The 22,868-nt window shown below is 41.4% G+C and overlaps 1 pseudogene; it reads left to right on the forward strand.

Moving 5' to 3' along the window:
* The first annotated feature begins 15,234 nt into the window (after positions 1 to 15,234).
* On the forward strand, positions 15,235 to 19,170 carry LOC139011031 (cyclin-dependent kinase 1-like; annotated as a pseudogene).
* The last annotated feature ends 3,698 nt before the right edge of the window (positions 19,171 to 22,868 follow it).

Here is a 22,868-nt window from a genome sequence, read left to right on the forward strand (position 1 = left end):
AGCTACTATGATAAACATTACAAAGAAAACTGTAAAGTTGGTGTTTAAAACACACTCAATTGATTTTAATCATTGGTAAGAAGGGAATCAACAACAGGTGAGTTATGATCTTCAGTAAGTGGTGTGACAGGGCTAGGCCACCTTAATACTTTCCTAGTGGAGGCAGGCCTAGGCATGGGCCAGATTTGTATGGGAGGGAGGTGGTGGGGATATGGCTCTCTCATAAATTTAGTCAACAAATCTTAGAACAAGAAAACACACAGGGAATGCTCCAAGAGCAGTACCTGTCCTATGGGAGCTCTCAATCAGACCTGATGGTCACTAGCTATTATCAATTATGAAGCCCCTGATGCAGGTCTAGATCATGGGCATGGGATGGTAAGAGAAGGTCCCAGCTCTCCTGGAAATCTCATCCTAGCAGAAGGGCAAGTAAGTACATTAAGAAGATAATTTCAAAAGAGGAGAACCACTATAGAGAAATAAAATGATTGACTGAGGCCAACTGTAGACAGGCCAACTAGGAAAGCCTCTGTGAGCGGGTGAGGTAAGAGTGGATGCGGAAAAGAGCCAGCCACTGAACAACCAGATGGGGGACACTGGACAGACAGGGTGTTCTAGAACAAGGGACAAACTAAGCTGCTCATGTAAAGGCCCTATCTACTAGAACAGCTAGGCCTCCATAATCACAAAGACCAGTATGGCTGGACTGCTCAATCTCTCACTCACAATTCCAGTTTGGACTGCATGTTTGTGCCCTCCCCCCACACACATCCCCAGCTATTACTTAGAGGGGCTATCAGTTTCCTCTAGTGGGGCAAAATGAGGAAAAGCTAGGTAAAATTAAATAGCTTTTTCCATTGCAGGTTTTCAAGAACTTTTACATGCTAATGACTTCAACAGAGGGATGCAGAATGCAGCCTCTCCAAACTTACATGACAAAGGAGGAAAAGCACCTCACAGGACTGTACTCTAAGGAACCGGCTTCTGGAAGAGCAGCTCCGGACCCTGTATGACACCCTTCCTGGCCCTCCTGGGGAAGGCCAACCTTCCTCGCAGGTTTCTGAACCAAATCTGATGCTTCCTGGGAAAGACCACACTTAGAAAAGAAGAGCTAGAAGAGTCAAACCCAACTGTTCAGGTCCATTCTTCCAGAATCCCTGATTCTGCATCATTCACTGGACTCACTCACCCTCCCAGTAAGAAAGAACATGGTCAAGGCAACAGCCTTGGTTCTTGTTTCTCACCTCTAGTCTCGCCTCCTCCTTATGTCCTATGCTTACCTGGCTCTCAGCTGTTGAGTTTTGCTTTCTTTTATATACCACACACTCCCCTCTGTGGCTTTTCCGATTTTACACACTATCTTGCTACTGCTGTCACTGGTATTCTTGGTAGCCAGTACCCAGACCAAATACCCCTGGCCCTTAAAACAAAACTCTGATGTCAGCACATGCAACTGCCCTCTATTGGAGGTGGATGGTGGACACTCAAACCTGTAATGGATGTTCACATCCATTACAGAGACAGCAACCAGCCTCCAATGAGATCTATTATAAAAAGTCAGAAATTTCAGCTGAAAAATATTGGCAAGTCCTGGTCAACTTACAACTCTGATTGCTTTGTTATCCAAGGAATCACTCACCACTACACAAAAGTACTGTACTTTAATTTTCATTTACAATCCTATGTGTGGTTTGAGTCAAGTGGTAAGTTTAAAAAAAGAATTAGAGAACTTTCACTCCCAGACAAGATGGAATAGCAGGCCTAGATTTACTCTCCCACCTTAAACAACTGGGACAACCAGACAAAACATATGAACATGAGCTTTCAGAAGTTAGATAACAGGCAACACAGGACTCTGATCACTGAGAAAAGTCAGGTGAGCCTTCCTATCGCACCAGCTCACTACATAAAGCCAGTTTCTGACCACAACAGGAGGAGGGGGTGAACAAATAGAGCCTGGCAGTCTCTCTAAGTCGGGGAGACAGAAATCAAAGTTCAAGGACACTGTGGTGGCTGGACTTTGTGGAGCAGAGTAACAGAGAGGAAATACTGCAGAAGGTCTTGTCCAATAATTTGCTGAGTACCAATCTCCACATCTGTGAGAGGGAATTACCTGGACCAGGGAAAAGACCCCCTGGAAAGGAATAGGCAAAATAATACCCAAAGATTTGGAAATAGTTCACGTTTCAACCAAAGTCCAAAATGGCACTTCAGACTCCAAGTACCAATATCAGTCTGACCCTGTGTCAACAGTCCCTCATGTGCTTAGGTCATTCTCCTTTCCCCGGTGTACAGTTACTCCAGTGAATAACCATGGATTACTTGAGGGGAGAACTGAAAGGATTACTACCATGTACACTTGCTGTGATATTACAGGGTCTCTCCTCCTGGGAACCTGGCCTCTCCTTCAGTCAACAAATTCTAAGTCTGAAAACGGCCTTTTTTTTTCAAGGGATTGTGATTTGGCATCCTGATGGTCCACCCTCAATTTCTTTTCATTGTACAGATCAAGTAGCATCCTTGTTTGCACCCGCTACAGATGGCTTGTTCAATTAACTATCTCCTTAACCCCACAGCTGAAGACTCCACTGTCTGCCAGATGACCTTTCTGCTCTTGGCCACAATTGTGTCCTCCCAGCTTCTGAAGGGGAAGCACCATCATGTGGGTTCTACTGCCTCAAGCTCCTACCTTCCCCACAGTGAGCCCTGTCCTGTAATGACATCTCCTGTTATCAGCCCATGGCCTCTGCAGTGATGAGGATGTTCCTCTCACCAACACATTTCTTACTGCTTCCCTAAATCCTCCTGGCCTTCATGGAACATCATGCTCTGGTGGGCCTGGGTACTGCAGTAGTATATCTACTCTACTGTGCTCATTTCTGTCTTTTGACTCTTCCTCCCACAGAGCACCACAGCAATCCCACATCTGTGGGACCAATGCTCCTTCTAAACTTCTAGTAACTATCTCAGCAATGTGCCTCCAGGCAGAGGACTTGTTCCCAAATTCTCAACTCTCCACAACCAACTCTGTGTCCCTTACATGCTATTAAGGAAGTCCTCTGGCCTTCATACTTAGCTATATAGTTGTGATTAAGCATTCTCAAAACTTCAATATCTTTTCCAATGCATTCTACTCAATTCTACTGTCCTCATGGCTACTAGTTATTTACCCATATTTCTCAAATGTTGATACATTGCACAGCTCATCCATTCATTTCCGCTGGTATGCACCCCAAGTCACCACAGATTAAAGCTTGCACAGCTGCACCTGCTTCCAGGAACTCAATCCTCGCTGCCAGCTGGGCAGTGGTGATCCAGCTCCAACACCTCATCCTGGCACCTGCTTTCCCAGACCACCTGGCACCTGTGCTCATAGGGTAGGTTTCTTGCAGAGGCTCTAAGAATGAACACCTGTGAAGGGGAAGGCACGGAAGCAACAGGTGAGCTCCACTGACCTGGGAGGAGCTGTGAGGCTAAGATGACACTTCCCAGTTATCCCACCATGGGATGAGGGGCCAGAGCTTTGGATCCTGCTTTCCATCAGTCCTTGGATGGAAGCCACCCAAAAGTGGGTGTGGCCTTGAACTGGGCAGCTCTTTACAACCAAGGCCATCACATAACAGCTGACTGACATGTGACAGCTCTCAGTCACAGCACTCCCAGCAGATGGCAAATCAACCTTTCCCTCCTGGGGGACCCGCATCCAGTGTCCACCACCCTCCCAAATAAACTAATTGCACCCAAGTCCTGCTTCAGGCTTTAGTCTCAGGGAAACTGAAGCAAAAACAACTATGACCATTTGGAACAGTTAGTTCACTCATAAGGGAGGGGAGATTCCCATTGTCCACTAAATCTTTATTTAAGAAATGAAGAAAAGACGAGCTTCTATGAGGAGAAAAAAAGGCCTTCCTAGTTCTGTAAATATCTGAATGAAGTCTTAGTGATTCTCTTCTCTTTCTTTTCCAGAAAGTCCTTTATTTTTCCCAGCTTGAACCTACTATTCAGGGTGGACTTTCTGGGCCCCCAAACCCCGAACATCATCAGTCTCTGTGAGCAACACTCTGGACGTTCAACAGTGAATCAAAGTCCAGTGGAAGGCATGGTGCCAAGTGTGAGAACAGAGCAGGGGTGGGCTGGGTGATCGGGCCCTGACAGAGGTCTGGGCTTGGAGCAGAGCCACATCAGGGAGGGCAAGTTCAACTCAGCTGTGCCCAGTATTTGTCTCCTTCCTCTTCTTTCCTAAACACATCTTTCCAGAATGCATCCTATCTGGAGGCAATACAAGAGCATTGGGAGGAATATTAGAGCTTTAAGCAACTTGGAAACCAGGAAAGAATTGGTTACATTGCAAGTCCAAGGCAGGCCTACGAGGAAATCAGGCTGATATGATGGGACAAATGATCAGGAGGCAGGAAGAGGCACATTTTCTGGACTGGCCTCATTTATAGCATAGTTCTAGCCAGAGCCCCTCCATCAGGCGGGCTGGCTGCACCAGCCCCACCCAGGATCCTCAGCCAAAGCCTCCAGCAACTATACGTGAGCACCTGCATGGGCACCGCCTCTCCCTTCTCCCCTGCATGGACTCTCATCTGCCCTCCTCCTTTACTGAAGCCACTTTCTCTTTATATTAATGAACAGATGGGCTGGAACATGAGTGAGGAATGGCATAAAAACCATTGCCATTGGCATCAGGTCTTCTCTCCTCATTACCCCTCTGGGCCCTCGGGTGACTTCTGTGTGCCTTGTTTTTCTCATTTGTAAATTGTAACTACTACTTCCTAATTTATAAGCTGGCTGTAAGGATTAAATGAAATAGGGTTGAAACTTGTCCAAAGTACTTAATAAAAGCTACTTCCTACCCCTCCCATAGTCAGATGACTCTCATTGCCCTAACCTGTACTAAAAGCTACTGGATTCAATACAGGACATTGACCAAAGAACTTAAAACCTGAAGCTCCACAAAGGCAGAGCCCATATCTCTCTCTCTCTTCTTTTCTTAACCCTCATCCGAGGATATGTTTCCATTTATTTCAGAGGTAGGAAGGGGGAGAGAGAGAGAGAAATATGGATGTGAGAGAGAAACATCAATTGGTTGCCTCCCTTAGGTGCCCAACCACGGACCCTGAAACCTAGGTATGTGCCCTGACTGGGAATCAAACATGAAATCTTTTGGTGCATAGGACAATGCTCCAACCAACTGAGCCACTCGCCAGGGCAGGACCATGTCTCTTTTATTCACCAATATACTGTATACCAAACATGTAGCACAGAGCCTGATACCTGGAGGTATGTAGAAATATTTGTTGATTGAATAATGGATGAATTGAGCAAACTTGAATCTTAAAATCTTAGAATTGTAGCATTAAAGAAGCCCTAACACAGCATCTAGTCCAGAGATGACAGATCATTTCCTTGCTTGCTCACCCCAACTGAGATGTAGTTAATTCCTAGAACACTGTGTTGAGAAAGATCCTGAGGCCACATATCAATTAGCAATATCTGCCAAAAGTCTGGAAAGGGGTCAAGCATCACTAGTGGCTGTACTTTCACTTTTTGTTTCAAACAAACACATCATTTTATAGATGAGGAAATAGGAGATCAAAGATCACACAGCCAGTTCATGGCCAACTTGGACACACACATCAACTCTGTATGTGAGCAGCAGAAAAACCAGGACTGGAAAAAGCCTGATTTACAGGCTAATGGCAGCAAGTTGGGAACAAAAGGCCAGAGAGACTCCAAACAGCCTTTCCTTCTAGCAACTGTCCCAGGATAAACATTTCTTGTCAACCCCCATCAGCAGAGGCACAAGCAGTAATCCAGAAGAAATGCTGATGGATAGCACAGACCGAGAAATGTCAATCAGTCCCAGAGACCAAACTCCCAGGGAATCCCCTCTTAGCTGTTTCCCTTTAAGCCACTTGGGACCTGCATCTGCCTCCCCCACCCCCACCCCCCCCCACCCCCCCACTCCACTTCATTCTTGGTTAAGTGGCAGCCCTTCCCTCTTCCTTCCCAGTTCCTCAGTAGCAACATTTACAATAGATGTGTCTCATCTCTCAAAACCACTGCTTGGGAGAAGCAGAGAAGAGTAATTAGTCAGTATTGTGGTAACCTTTCTACAGGGAAGGATAATCATTTGTTAGCTTAATAAACCCCATGCCTTTGTTAGCTGCCTGTCATTCATTGACCAAGGAAAGCAAGAATGGGCTCACTCACTTGCACTGGGGCTCTGTAAGAGGCTTGTGAGGCAAGTCAAAATAAACTATGTAGCTGTAAAAAAAAAAAAAAAAAGGACCTCTTACCCTTTGAGACAACATGGAGGGACCTGGAGAGTATTATGCTAAGCGAAATAAGCCAGACAGACAAAGACAAATATCACATGATCTCACTTATATGTGGAATATAATGAACAAAATAAAATGATGTCCAAAATAGGTCCAGAGGCATAGATGCATGGAACAGAATAACAGATCTCAGAGGGGATAGAGGGGGCAGTGGGGCTGGGGGAGGGGATGGAAAGACCTAAGTTACAGCTCCACACAGCTGCTTATCTCTTCTTCTCTATGGGACCCCTGAGGATACAGGCAAAAATCCAGTCCTTCTTTGGTGCCCACAACAGTGCTGAACCCACAGTAGGTGCCCAAGAGATTGCATTGAACTGGCATCAGAAAGGAAGCTGAGCTTCTATGAGAACACATCTCCACTGGACAACTTCTTTTATGACGTGATGGGAAAAGTATATAGTAATCGTCATGATTTGGAAAAATAAAAAGTTAACAACCCTTTGTAAGTTACCCTGCCTTTTGTATTTTTTTTTAACTTTTGCTCTGTGAAATCCAAAAAAGCATGCCCCACTGCTTAAATAGAGAAAGTACAGGAAAAGAAAGAGGGAGGAGGCCAAGAAACACAGGTAAACAATCAGTCAGTAATGAAGACTTTGCAAAAATATCTATTGACAGTAAATAGGCTAGGGAATACTTGGAAAATGTGAACACATACAAAATCAGCAAATTGTAAGAGTCTGCATTTCTGAGTCTTTGGGGGGAATACACTAACACTAACATTTTTGAAAAGTGATGGAGAACAGAAGGACAAAGAGAATGGGGGAGACAGGTAGAAGTATCCACTCTCCTATGTCAGAAAAAAAAAAACAAGAGCCCTAAATGGCCATGGTTAGAGTTAGCATTTAGAAGAAACAATGGACTAGACTTTAAATGTTTACACAAAGATGACTAGAGGTCACATGAACCACAAGCAGAGACACAGAGTCCCTGCTCTCATCCATGAAGCAATAGTGGCCAAGGATGTGCCCTGTTACTCCAGAGACATCCTTGTTATTGCAATGGATCACCTTAACCCAAGGGCACTACAGGTTGGACCCAGGTTACTAATCCCCTGGTCTAAATTTATGGTGTCGGCTAGTCAAATGGAGGCTTATATTCTGGCTTCCTGAGAAACCTGCTATGGGAGAGAATGTGCTGCCCAGAGTGTCCATCCCTCTTGGCACTTCTCACCACACAAATCAATGGACTGGCATTCTCTTGATATAAAATAAGTGCCTCAATGGCAAGGAGCTTCATGGGCTAACAGATCATGGTGGCTGCTAGCCTGAGGGTCAATCCTGGGCCACAGGGACTTCAATGAGGAAATGCCCCTGAATAGTTACGTGCCCTTGGCTAAGTTTCCCTTCTGTGCCTCAGTTTCCTCAAATATAAAATAGGGATAACAACAGTATCTACCTCATAAGAATGAAATAGTATGCATAAGGTGTTTAGTCAATGCCTCATGTATTGGCTAATAAATAATAATAAATGTTAGCTAATTATTATTATTTGCTGAGTACTTAGTAATATCAACTTTATCATCCAGTGGGAGAGACCATATAGTCAAGATCATGTCTGTAGAATGCTGTTCACGGAAGAGGAACTGCACTCTGCAGGAAACTTCAGAAAAAAAGATGTTATCCCAAGATGAGTCTTGAATATTGAAGCAATGGTGAAGAAGGGAGGAAAGGATGTCCCATCTGCACAGAGTGAACAATTTGACAAAGAAACAGAGGACCTTCATATGCAAAGTGCAAGGAATAAATAAAAACATGTCAACACAGTTTCCCCTTATGCAGGCAAGCCCATGGGCAATGTCACTCAAAAAGTCTCCAGCAAAAACTTCCTGTAGCACAAGTTTTTCCCAAGTTTGAAACATGCATGCATGCAACGTGCATTTTATATACTCATTTCTAGGCAGATAAAAACTTCAGCCCTAAAAGAAACTTAAAAAGGGGAAAAATCAGTCCCTAAACGCATTAGAAATGGGACTCTCTCCCATCAGACTGGACATGCTTAAGAGAAGTGGTCCTCAAAGTGTGGTTCCCAGGCCTGGGAATTTGTTAGAAATGCAGATTTTTGGTCTCACCTGGAGCTACTGAATCAAAAATTCTGGGGGTGGGGCCCAGATATCTGTATTTGAGAAATTTTCCAAGAAGAAAACAAAGATAAAAGCAACAGCAGTGCAGGCAACAGCTCAGCACCATCTAAAACAGCAGCTAAAGAGCTCGGGCTCTGTACACCCATAGCCCTGGGCTTGAACTTCAGCTTTGGTACTTGATGGCTTCCCTTAACCTATGCAACCTCGTTTGCAAAATAGGGATAATGTTTCCTCCCTCTTAAGTTTATCTCAGAACTTAGTGAGATGGTACCTATACGGCCCTTAGCACAGAGCAGTTCCTTGAGAGCCGATATGCTGGAAGGAAAACAAACCCATCCTCTCCAAGAGTGTTACCATCTCTATGAATTCTAGCAGCCTTTGGAACAGCAGTTTTCAAACTGTGGTACACAGGCTCTTGGGGGTACAAGTGAACTTGGTTTGAGAGCATGGATAGATTTATGAGGGTCAATTTCTGAAACCTTAGTTTTCCTTCAGATTCTCCCAAACTTGATCTGCCTGCAGTTGGGGCATCAGGCAAGCTCTCTTCCCCCATCTTCTATTTTCATCCTCCCACTAAAGCCAAAGAAAGACACAGATTTCACTCATCCCAAATCTTAATGTGATGTGTCCTGGAGTACAAACTTCCAGGGCTCCAAACAGGGGAGTCAATAGAAACGTTGAGGTTGGGCTTTTCTCTAATGAGTGGGTAAGATATCCACTTGCAACTGAACAACTCAAATGACTGGTTACAAGCTATTTTCCAGGTCAGGGATTTTCCAATAATCGAAGGAGGACCTAACTGAGCTGCTAGCTGATGGAGCATTGAAAATAATTTTGATGATAGATCATTATGTGATTTTTAATATATGACTTGGAAGTAGCTCAAATAATTCAAATGTAACAATATTTCTTACATTTCCATTTACTTATATGAATAATGTTTTCAGCACTTATGTCTTTTTAAATTGAGGTATAATTGAGATATAGCATTACATTAGTTTCATTTCAATGTAATGATTTAATATTTCTATATATTGTGAAATGATCACCACAATAAGTCTAACTAACATTTGTCAGCCCTTACGTCTTAATAAACAAAAAATAGGCTTGCAATTGATGCCAAACTTAGTTTCATTCTAGCAATAAGTGATATTCACCTACAGATTTATGAACTAATTTTTTTAAAATCCCATCCATCTCCTAGTAGATGCATTTCCAATGAATTTTACTTCTATGTTCAATCATTATATGTCAAAATGTATAATATATTTATGTTGTTTTTCTCAATTGTATAATAATAATAATAATTTTAATGATAATTCAATCCAAAAGAAATGTTTCAATACTTAAACCCTTTTAGTCATGTGAATGTTTTAAAATGCTATTTCCGTTTTTGTTGCAGAAAAGTATGATACAGAAATCAATAAAAAAACTTCCAAGCATAAAAATATATTGCATTAGGATAAATTTCTGTGGGGAAGGTGGAATAAAAATATAAGTTCAAGGAGAAAAATAATGTTGTAAAAATTCTGACCACTAAAGCAAAGCTTATTTTTGTAGTTTTAAACAAAAGGTAATAATATCAAATCACTATCATGTTTAAATTTCATTGGGAACTTTTAAAAAATCAATGTAAAAGTTTATTTTTTATGTCAGTATTCACAGCAGGCCAAAAATTATATTCTTTGTAAAGTTATAATGAAAACTGCAAGTAGCAACTTTAAAAATGTGCAAGGGTGCCCTGACTGGTTTGGCTCAGTGGATAGAGTGTCGGCCTACGGACTGAAAGGTCCCAGGTTCGATTCCAGTCAAGGGCATGTACCTGCGCTGCGGGCACATCCCCAGCGGGGGGGTGTGCAGGAGGCAGCTGATCGATGTTTCTCTCTCATCAATGTTTCTTACTCTCTATCCCTCTCCCTTCCTCTCTGTAAAAAATCAATAAAATATAAATAAATAAATAAATAAATAAATAAATAAATAAATAAAAATGTGTAAGGGGTTATACTGTCTCTCAAAATGCTTTCAAGGGGTAGGCAAAGTAAAAACATCGAAGACCTCTACTATGGAAAATGGCATCCACATTCTTCTCTGTCATCAATAAGTGAATACATGGCCTTTTCGGTGCTCTATTGGAAGCTAAGAAGCATTGCAGAGAATTAACGGGCCTTATCTCTGTTTTCAAAGACTCACCATCTAATTGAGCCAACCAGGAAAAAAACAAACATGTAAAACAACCGAGGCGTGTGGTGGACAATGGCCTTACCCCGTGATGGCGAACCTATGACACGTGAGTCAGAGGTGACACGCAAACTCATTTTTTTGGTTGACTTTTCTTTGTTAAATGGCATTTAAATATATAAAATAAATATCAAAAATATAAGTCTTTGTTTTACTATGGTTGCAAATATCAAAAAATTTCTATATGTGACACGGCACCAGAGTTGTTAGGGTTTTTCAAAATGCTGACACACCGAGCTCAAAAGGTTCACCATCACTGCCTTACCCACATGGTGTTCGTGTTCTCCTGTGTTCTTGCTAAGCAAATCCAAGTTGTATTTAGGATAGCAATATGCCAGGTAAATATTCATTTTCCCAGCCTCCATTCTCATTAGAGATGGCATGTGACAAATTCTAGCTGATGAGACACAAGGGAAGACCTGGGGATTTCTGGGCAAGCTTTGCTTTCCTAATAAAACCATATAGATGGCTCTGCCTGTCTGTGCTTCTTCCTAACTTGAATGTTGACTCAGTACCTAGAGCTACAGCATTGATGCCAAAACTATGAAGCAACAAGCATGTCTCTACTCCTTGATGCCCGAGGCCTTCACTGAGGACACCCAGGCCACTGGAAGTGACTCGAACACCAAGAACAAGAACAGCTGGGCCTGAAGAATCCACTTCCAGGATGGCTTCTCCACTCATGTGTCTCATACCTGAACTGGTAGGACCACAGACTGGACTCGATGAGACTGTTGACCAGAGTCCCTACACAGGTGGTCCCTTGATATGGCCTGAGCTTTTCACAGCACAGTGGCTGCATTCCAAGAGCAAGCATCCTGAGAGAATGAGCATCCTGAGAACCTGAAGTCAAAGTTGCACAGCTCTTTATGACCGTGCCTCATGCTGGAGTTGTGCAATGTCATTTCTGCACTACTCGGTTGATAAAAACAGTCACCAGATTCAAGGAGATGTGACACAGACCCCCAACTCTCATGGGAGGAGTATCAAAGAGTTTACAGCCATTTTGTTGTTGTTGTTGTTGTTGTTGTTGTTGTTGTTGTTGTTGTTAATCCTCACCCCAGGATATTTTTCCATTGATTTTTCAGAGTGGAAGAGAGAGAGAAACATCAAAGTGAGAGAGACACCTCCATTGGTTGCCTCCCACACAGGCTCTGACCAGGGCTGGAGATCAAACCTGCAACCCAGGTACGAACTCATGACCCTTCAGTGTGCAGGCCAACACTCTAATCACTTAGCCACACCAGCCACGGCTACAACCATTTTTTTAAACCACCACATTGGTCGAGGTTTTATCCTTGCAACTTAGCACAGTCCCAACTGATATAATGGATGATAATAAGATAAAATAAAGAAGACATGAAGATTAACAGTATAATTACACTGTTGAACTCAAAGGAGGAAAAAATACTAAGAGAGAAGCAGTCAAGAAAACCTTCATCATAAACACTGACTGAGGGCCTAGAAGTGCACAACCCAGAATAAAATGCCAAGAGGATTGCAGAAATATTGGTGTCCACCCCAATGCTAGATATGAGTTCAAATGTCACCTTCTATTCATAACCAACACGGCTTTGGAAAATCCTAGCTGAGTCTCAGTTTGTAAATCAGTAAAATGGAGAGCACAGGCTAAGGTTATGGTGAGGCCTAAATAAGACAGCATGTGACGGGCCTAGCATGCAGCATGGCACTCAGTAAGTGCTCGCTAAATGGTGTGCATTGGTTCATTCATTCAAAGAACTTACGCACTAGGGAAAATTAAATGAGCATAAACCATAAAATTTGACAGAGAGTCAGTATTTCTCAAACATAAGTTAGAGCCCCAAACCTTCCATAAAGGCTCAGTAACTTTACTGACATTGATGTAGTGCAAAGCTTAGGGGACTTAGACAATTTTCCTGGAGGAAAATTAAAACAGACTTTAAAAGACCTGATGTGTCCTGGTGGTATGGCTGTTGGTTGGGCATCATCCTGTGCACCAGAATGTTGTCAGTTTGATTTCCAGTCAGGGCATATGCCCGGTTTATAGGCTCCATCCCCAGTAAGGGGCATACAGGATCTCTCCTCTCCCTCTCCCTTCCTCTCTCTCTAAAAGTCAATTTTTAAAATCCTATATAATAAAAGCCTAGGTGGTGTCACGCAAAGTCATCACAAGATGGCTACCACAAGATGGTCACCACAAGATGAGCAGCAGGGGAGAGCAGTTGTGGGCAATCAGACCAGCAGGGGAGGATAGTTGGGAGCAAACAGACCTGCAGGGGAGGGCAGTTAGGGGCAACCAGGCCTGCAGGGAAGGGAAGCTGGGGGTGACCAGGCCTGCAGGGGAGGGCAGTTGGGTGTGACCAGGCCAGCAGGGGAGGGAAGTTGGGGGCAACCAGGCCATTAGGGGAGGGCAGTTGGGGGCCATCAGGCCGGCAGGGGATGGCAGTTGGGGGAAATTGGGCCATGAGGGGAGCAGTTAAGTGTCAATCAGGCCAGCAGGGGATTGGTTAGGGGGCGATCAGGCAGGCAGACAGGTGAACGGTTAGAAGCCAGCAGTCCCGGGTTGTGAGAGGTATGTCCGACTGCAGGTATGTCCAAATGGGCCTAAACCTGCAGTCAGACATCCCTCAAGGGGTCTGGAGAGGGTGCAGGCAGGGCTGAGGGACACACACACCCCTCCCCCCTTTTGCACGAATTTCATGCACCAGGCCTCTAGTAAAAAATAATAAATAAATAAAAGATCTTCTGATGTTCTGACTAAGAGTTAAGTGTTTTGCCTGCAAAGCCCATCCCCACTTTGCTGCCACTTTGGAAATATCTATAGCATTTCTCATGAGAGGTCTACCATCCCAGCCTGGGATATGTTTTCTAAATATTAGATCTGAATTTATTTTATTTTATCCCTAAATGCATTGGGCCACAATCTTCCTGACTGGATTATATCAAACCTTCTATTTTTAGCAGCTGGTTCATTCAGTCCAATTCCTTACTATAAATACCTGTGTGCACTTGTTTTAAAGTAGAACTCTATTATCATCTGATTGTCCCAGTCTAGATTGGAGAGGGATAGGGGAAAGAAATTTTTTTACATGGCATAGAGGAGAGAGAAGTAGAGGCTGCATTGCTCTACTCTGCTCACCAGCTATTTTCAACTATTCCAGGATCCATAGCTGACTGGGTGCAGGAGAAAGCCAAGAGGGTCTAGCCCTCCTCTGGGTATTAACCTTGAGAAGTTGGCAACTGTTTGGGACTCAGTGGGGCCACTCAGACTCTTTCCAATTATCTCATCCACTGAAAGTTTCCATTTCAGAATCCCATGTCTCTATTTCCCTACTCACATCATATACACACTGACTCCAGCCTCCAAGGCCAGCAAAGAGGGGTTTCTCCTGGTCTTAATGCTCTTGAGTAAAACTAAATTTTCATGCTATCTCATACACATCTTCCTGGATTCCCAAAGAAAGGGACACTGAGCTCTCAGGGATACTGATTAAACCTCTACTGAGCTCAAAGCACAAAGAAGAAATAGTCAGGCCAGAGTCAGAGTGGGGGGTGGGTCTCCCACACAGCTGCTGGTGCACTGGCACATCAGGAAAGGTGTACCATTGGAAACTTAAGCGGGGCAGGGAGGGAACAGCAGATGTATTTTTAAGACTCTTCTCTGGAAAAGTAGAGTGTGTGGTTGAAGAAATATTGCAAGATGATCCTAGAGATGTGGCTTTCAACAAGGAATATTTGTCATTTTAGGGTAGCCAGTGTCTAAATAGTCTCCCTATTTTGAGGTTTCTACCAGCAGTCCTCCTTCTCCATTTTTCCACTCACTATCCAGTTTTCAGGTTCTCCTCAAAATTAAAGTTGAACAAATATTTGATTCAAATAAATATATTGATTCAAGGTAGCAGAAAATTATCAACAATTTATCAAGATTCTGGCCTCGGCTGGGAAGCACAGTTGGTTAGAGCATCGTCCTGATACATCAAGGTTGTGGGTTTGATCCATAGCCAAGGCACCTACAAGAATCAACCAATGAATGTATAAAAAGTGGAACAGCAAATCAATTTCTCTCTCCCTTCCTCTCTCTCTGCTCAGTCTGGGTACATCTCCCAAGGATCTGAGAGGGTTACAAAAGCCTAACTGTGCACATTTCAGGCACCAAGGCCCACTGTGCTCCCATGCAGCAGCCAATCGGGGGCAGCATCTCCTGGTCTCGCTCAGATGCATAAAATGAAGATGTGCCTGAAATAATAGAACAAAGTATTCGTTGAATATTTCCAAAAACAATTTATATGCGATGACTAAATGGATGTTTTCTCAGAAATGCAAAGCTGGTTTAACATTAAAATATCAACCATGGAATTCACCATATTAACTCAACAAAAAAGAAAAAATACAGTTATCTCAATAGACTCAGAAAGATTATTAGAAAACAATTCATAGTAAAAATTCCCAGGTTTCTCGGAAGTTTAGGAAAGAGCAGCACAGATATAATGCCAGCCACTGTTGTCTTCACCACCCCCTCAACCACCCCACCCCACCCTCACCATCACAGAATAATAAGCTAGGATCTACCATACCTACTGAATAACTATGGAATATTACATCAAAACAGAGAAAATTGGAGAAAGTACGTATGGAGTTATGCATCAGGGTAGACACAAAACAACAGGTCATCAGATGGCTTCACAGGGGAGTTTTACCAAACATTCAAGGAAGACCTAAAACCTATCCTCCTCAGACTACTACAAAAAATCCAAGAGGATGGAACGCTCCCAAGCTCATACTATGAAGCCAGCATCACCCTAATACCAAACCAGGTAAAGACAACACAATGAAAGAGAATTACAGGCCAATATCCCTCATGAACATAGATGCCAAAATCCTCAACAAAATCTTAGCAAATCGGATCCAGCAGTACATCAGACAGATCATGCACCATGACCAAGTAGGATTTATCCCAGGGATGCAAGGATGGTACAATATCCGAAAATCAATAAACGTGATACATCACATAAACAAATTGAAAGAAAAAACCACATAGTCATATCAATTGATGCAGAAAAAGCATTTGACAAAATCCAACACCCATTTTTGATAAAAACTCTCAGCAAGGTGGGAATAGAAGGATCATACCTCAACATAATAAAAGCCATATATGACAAACCCACAGCCAACATCATACTCAATGGACAAAAACTAACACCATTTCCCCTAAGAACAGGAACAAGACAGGGATGCCCACTCTCACCACTCCTGTTCAACATAGTCCTGGAAGTATTAGCCATTGCAATTAGATAAGAAGAAGAAATAAAAGGCATCCAAATTGGAAAAGAAGAAGTAAAACTGTCCTTATTTGCAGATGACATGATATTATACATAGAAAACCCTAAAGACTCCATCAAAAAACGTTTAGACTTAATAAAAGAATTCGGCAATGTAGCAGGATACAAAATTAACGCCAAGAAATCTATGGCATTTCTATATACCAATAGTGAACTTGCAGAAAGAGAGACTAAAAAAGCAATCCCACTTACCATCGCACCAAACAAATTAAGATACCTAGAAATAACTTAACTAAAGAGGTAAAAGACCTCTACTCAGAAAACTACAGGACGTTGAAAAAAGAGATAGAGGAAGACATAAAGAGATGGAAGAACATACCATGTTCTTGGATTGGTAGAATCAACATCATTAAAATGTCCATACTACTCAAAGCAATCTATAAATTCAATGCACTTCCCATTAAAATACCAACGGCATATTTCACAGACCTAGAACAAACTCTCCAAAAATTCATCTGGAATAAAAAAAGACCCCAAATAGCTGCAGCGATCCTGAGAAAGAACAAAGTAGGTGTGATCTCAATACCAGATATCAAGCTGTATTACAAAGCCACTGTTCTCAAAACTGCCTGGTACTGGCACAAGAACAGACATATGGATCAATGGAATAGAATAGAGAGCCCAGAAATCGGCCCGAACCAATACGCTCAATTAATATTTGACAAAGGAGGCAAGAACATACAATGGAGTCAAGATAGTCTCTTCAATAAATGGTGTTGGGAAAATTGGACAGATACATGCAAGAAAATGAAACTAGACCACCAACTTACACCATACACAAAAATAAACTCAAAATGGGTAAAGGACTTAAATATACGACGGGAAACCATAAAAATACTAGAAGAATCCAAAGGCAACAAAATTTCAGACATATGCCAAAGCAAGTTCTTCACCGATACAGATCCTAGGGCATTGGAAATTAAAGAGAAAATAAACAAATGGGACTACATCAAAATAAAACGCTTCTGCACAGCAAAAGAAACCATCAACAAAACAACAAGAAAGCCCACTACATGGGAGAACATATTTGCCAATGTTATCACTGATAAGGGTTTAATCTCCAACATTTATAGGGAACTCGTACAACTCAACAAAAGGAAGATAAACAATACAATCAAAAAATGGGCAAAGGATCTAAACAGACACCATTCAAAAGAGGACATTCAGAAAGCCAAGAGACATATGAAAACATGCTCAAAGTCACTAATCATCTGAGAGATGCAAATCAAAACAACAATGAGGTACCATCTCACACCTGTCAGACTGGCTATCATCAACAAATCAACAAACGACAAGTGCTGGAGAGGATGTGGAGAAAAGGGAACACTCGTGCACTGCTGGTGGGAATGCAGACTGGTGCAGCCACTATGGAAGACAGTATGGAGTTTCCTCAAAAAACTAAAAATGGAACTCCCATTTGACCCTGTGATCCCACTTCTAGGAATATATCCCAAGAAACCAGAAACACCAATCAGAAAGGATATATGCACCCCTATGTTCATAGCAGCACAATTCACCATAGCTAAGATCTGGAAACAGCCTAAGTGCCCATCAGTAGATGAATGGATTAGAAAACTGTGGTACATCTACACGATGGAATACTATGCTTCTGTAAAAAAGAAGGAACTCTTACCATTTGCAACAGCATGGATGAAACTGGAGAGCATTATGCTAAGTGAAATAAGCCAGTCAATGAAGGAAAAATACCACATGATCTCACTCATTCATATATGGATAATAAAGACCATTATAAACTTATGAACAAAAATAGATACAGAGGCAGAGCAACATTGAACAGACTGTCAAACTACAGCGAAAAGGCCAGGGAGGGTTGGGGGGCAGGACGCGGCGGGGGCAGAGGGGAGAGAGATCAACCAAAGGACTTGTATGCATGCATATAAGCATAACCAATGGACATAAGACCCTGCGGGATAGAGGAGGCTAGGGGATTGTCAAGGGCGGGGGGGAAAAAGGAGACATATGTAATACTCTTTGTAATACTTCAAGCATTAAAAAAATTATTTATAATCTACTCACCCTAAAATAAAAAAAATTTAAAAAAACAGGTCAAGTGGTAGCCATGATGAAAATCAGACGAGAAAGTAAAGAGGAAGAGATTTCTAGTACTGTAATTCTGGGAATTTCTCTATTAAAAGAACTTTGTCATTCAAATACAGTCTTCAAGAGGTGTTTATAGCCCTGGCCAGTGTGGCTCAGTTAGTTGGAGCATTGTCCCATATACCAAAAGGTTGCAGGTTTGATCCCCGGGCAGCGTACATATGGAAGGCAACCAGTTGATGTTCTCTCTCACATCAATGTTTCTCTCTCTGTCTGTCTCCCTTTCTCCACCCGTCCCCCTTCCTGTCTCTAAAGTCAATAAGCATTATCCTTGAGTGAGGATTAGAAAGAAAAAAAATAGTGCTTATGAAGGACTCTAGGTTATATCTCATCTTTGAATACCTTGGATCTCCAGAAATACTTGGACTCTATCCCTTCTGGTCAGTTCATGGATTCTTCACTTGTTCATAAGCACATCTTTTTTCTATCTTTCTAAACCTCACTCAAGAGTATGCTTATTGATTTTAGAGGCAGGGAGAGAGGGGTGGGGGAGAGAGTGAGAGAAACATACAAAACCATGCAAGAGGTTGAGTTCTGTCACTCTAGAAGAGCTCTTACAGAGACTTAAAACCTCAAAGTCCACTGATAACAAAGGAACAATGACTAGTAAACCAGCTGGTTTGGGCCTTTCAGAGATTTTGGAATACCAATCAGAGGAAACATACGTGAGGTAGCAGCACTCTGGTATACTATAGATCTCCAGAAGTACTGCTTGGTCAGCTCACAACTAAGCTAGCTGACCTCTAGAAGACAGAAACCATACCTGCAGAATTAGCAACAATAAGCCATCTGGGGATTCAGAAATTAATCAACTCTTCGGGATTTTCAAAGTTTTGGGGCACCACCAAAAATAAAGTGTGCCAGAAGTAGAATCTTCACAGGACTATAAGAATACATTTCCCAAGTTGAAACCAGGAAACCTAGCATCCCATTGAAAAACTTGGTTGAAAATACCTTAGGTTTGCTTTCAAAAATGTTAGTTTATGATCCAGCCAAACAAGTTGCTGGCAAAATGGCACTGAGCCATCCATATTTTATTGGTTTGGACAATCAAATTAAAATGTAGCTTTCTACATTTTCTACATTTCTGAAATGTGCACAGTTAGGCTTTTGACCAGATAGTGATCAAAACCAGATAGTGATATTTTTACTGTTAATTCTATTTTTGTCCTGTGTATTTTTCTTCTCTTTATTTAAAAACTTAAGCTATACTTCATCTTCTGATTTCAAAATGTAATTTAAACATGTAAATATCATTCTATATGAATTTAAATATATGTGTGTAGGTCTCACTATAACAACTATCTGTTATTATAATAAAACTATGTCTAATATTGATGACAGGAATTGGGAAAATTTCTTAAGAACAGAAGAAAACTTCCTCAACCCAATATAGAACATCTATGGAAAAACTACAACTAACATCATACTTATAATGAAAGACTGAATGGTTTCCCCTAAGATCAAGGACAAGGCAAGAATATCTGCCCTCGCCATTTTATGCAACATAATACTGAAAGTTCTAGCTAGTTTAATAAGGCAGTAGAGTAAATAAAAGGCATCCAGATTTGGGGGAGAAAAAGTAAAACAATCTTTGTCAAAGATGACATGATTACCTATATATAAAATCCTAAAATATCTGCAAAAAGAGCTGATTTTAGCGAGGACACAGGGCGCAAGATCTTTATTTTTTTAATAGAATTTCTATATGCTATTTGGATATTGAAGAATTGGAAATTGAAATAAGATAAATACCGTCAATTTAAAAACCACAATACTGTATTAGTTCTCGATTGCTATATAACAAACCACCAGTTTAAAACAACAAATATTTATTATCTCACACAATTTCTGAGAGTTGGGAATCTGGAAGCAGCTTCACTGGGTGGTCCTTTAGCTCAGGGGTCTCTCAGGATGTTGCAGTCAAGATGTTGACTCAGGCTGCTGTCATCTGAAGGTCTGACCTGGGCTGGAGGATCCATTTCCAAGATCACTCACTCATTCTCAACTTGCTGGTGGAGGCCTCAGTTCCTCATTTAGGAGGTCTCTGTTCTTCACCACATTGGACTTTCCAACAGAGAGGTTCCCATGTCTTCCAGAGCAAGCAATGCACAAGAGAGCAAAGAAGAAGCCATGATGCTTTTTATTACCAATCTCAGACTTGGCATTCGACTTATGCCATATTCTATTGGTCACCCAGACCAACTCTGGTACAATGTGTGTATAGGGGTTGGAGAAGGGGGCCAGGTATTATATGAAGGCATTAATATCAGAAGGGAAGGATCACTGGGAGCCAATTTGGAGACTGGCTACTGCAAATACCATTTATAATAACATCAAAAGACATAAAACACTTATGGATAAATTTAAACAAAGCATATTTGAAATCTCCACACTGAAAATGATAAAATAATCACGGAAAAAAATAAAGAAGACCTAAATAAATGAGGATGTATACAATGTTTATGGACTGAAAGACTCACTATTGTTAAGATACAGGTATTCAATATAATCTCAATCATAATGTCACTGCGTTTTTTCTTAATAGAAATTGACAAACTGACAATAAAAGTTATATGTAAATGTTAGGGACTTAAAATAGCCAAAAAAACTGTAAAAAAGAAGACCAAAGTTGAAGGACTTAGACCACATCCTACACTACACCCTAAATTAGTGTAAAAAGGACACTATTTTAAGATTTACCATAAAGCTACAATAATAAAGACAGTATGCTATTAACATAGGATAGACGCCGAGGTCAATGGAACAGAGTAAAGAGCCCAGAAATACACCTACTCATATATGGTCAATTAATTTTGGGCAAAAATGCCAAAGTAATCAATGCAGAAAAGATTTTCAACAAATGTTTCTAGCACAATTGACTATCCCAGGAAGAAAATAAACCTTACACATTGACTTACACTATAAACAAAATTTAACTTAAAATTGATCATTGGCTTAATTTGTAAATGCTACAATAAAAATGTCTAAAAGAAAACACAGGAGGAAAATGTTATGACCATAGTATATACAAAGAATTCTTAGTACCCAAAAAAGCATATATTATAGAAGGAAAAATTGATAAATTGGACTATGTCAAAATTAATGCAGGAGGCAAGAAGAACTTCTTCAGAGACGTGTAAGGAGAGGACAGAACCACCCGGATTACACAGGACCCCAAACTGAATATGGAGCATCCTGTTTCCTTCAGTCATCAGAACACGAGAGTCCAGCCACCTGGGTGCAGTTTTAACGTAATGTGTTCAACTCTTCAACTATTTGTCGAGCATCAATTAGAGCCAAAAATCACTTGGCTGTCATTCACTGGGGCAGAATAGAGTAGGGGCTAGGAGTTCAGGCTCTGCCTTTAAAAGAATGAGGTCAATCTATAAGGAACAATTTGTAGGATAATAAGTGACAAAAGTAAGGTGCAAAACTGTGTAGCAACGGGCATCATGTGTATGAAGAAGAGAGGATATAAGCTTGTTTATGTACAGCATATCCCTGGAAGGATTCATTAAAAACTGGTGAAAATAACAGTGGGTAGGGATGAGGCTAAAGAAGTAAGCAAGGAAAATCATTTGCATGTAATGCCCTAGAATTTGGACTCTGTGTCCTCATTGCTATGGGATGCCACTCAAAGACAAATGAGGAGAGAGATATGATTAGCTTTTTGTGTGAAGAATAGATCAGAAGGCAAGACAGGGAGGGGAGACCATTTAGAAAGATGTGGGAGTAATCCATACTTGAAACTATGAGGGACTGAATTTAAAAATTAGGAGTGAAAGAATAGAAGTTTAAAGAACTGGCTCAACCTGATGCTGAAGGATAACGTATTTCAGTTTGGAACATTAAAATAGGAGTAATAGTTAATGTTTCTATTGCATTTGCTCCCCACCAAGTCCTGTTCTAAGTGCTTTACACAAATCAACTCATTCAGTCCAGCAGCATGGGGTAAATACTATTGTGATTTCTCACTTTACAGTTGAGGAACTGGGCCGCTCAGAGGTTAACTAACTTGCCTGAGGTTACTCTCCAGCAACTGGTATAACTGTAACCCACATGGAGGCAACCGAGGACCAGAGCCTGTCTGAGCTCTTGACCACTCCACTCTGCTACCCTGCACACGCACATCGTTTAAAAGGTCGAGAAAAAAATAAGAGAAGCTGGCCAAGGAAAACAAAACAAATGATTAAGGAGGCAAAGGACAGCCTGGAGACCACAGTATCACAGAAATAAGGAAGGCCAACGCCTGTTTCTTACCTCAGTTGTAACTAAATACTCAATCCTGTACAGTTCACCCTGAACAATATGGTTTGAACTGTGTGGGTCGACTTATACTCAGATTTTTTTCAATAAATACAGTCAGCCCTTTGAAATCTGCAGGTTTCACATCCAGGGTCAACCTGACAGAAAACAGTATTTTCATATTCTCAACTGCACTTTCCCAACTGAGGATTAAAAATTGTTTTTTTCTTAACTTAAAATTTTTTTATTATGGTAATAGAGAGAATAAAATTTTCTATTTTAACCATTTTTTAGTGTAAAACTCAGTAGCATTAATTACATCCACAATGTTGTGTCACCATCGCCACTATTTATTTTTAAAATTTTACGTCTTCCCAAACTGAAATTCTGTGCCCATTAAACACTAACTCCCACTTCCTCTCCCTTTCCCCAAGCCTATCTCTAAAAATATTGTTTTCAATTCATGGTTGGTTGAATACACAGGTGCAAATAGCCAACTGCAGTTAAAATCTTGGG

This window comes from Myotis yumanensis, unplaced genomic scaffold (genome assembly GCF_028538775.1).
Source record: "Myotis yumanensis isolate MYYU_CA2020_CCGP unplaced genomic scaffold, mMyoYum1.0.hap1 SCAF_1, whole genome shotgun sequence".
NCBI classification, from domain to species: domain Eukaryota; kingdom Metazoa; phylum Chordata; class Mammalia; order Chiroptera; family Vespertilionidae; genus Myotis; species Myotis yumanensis.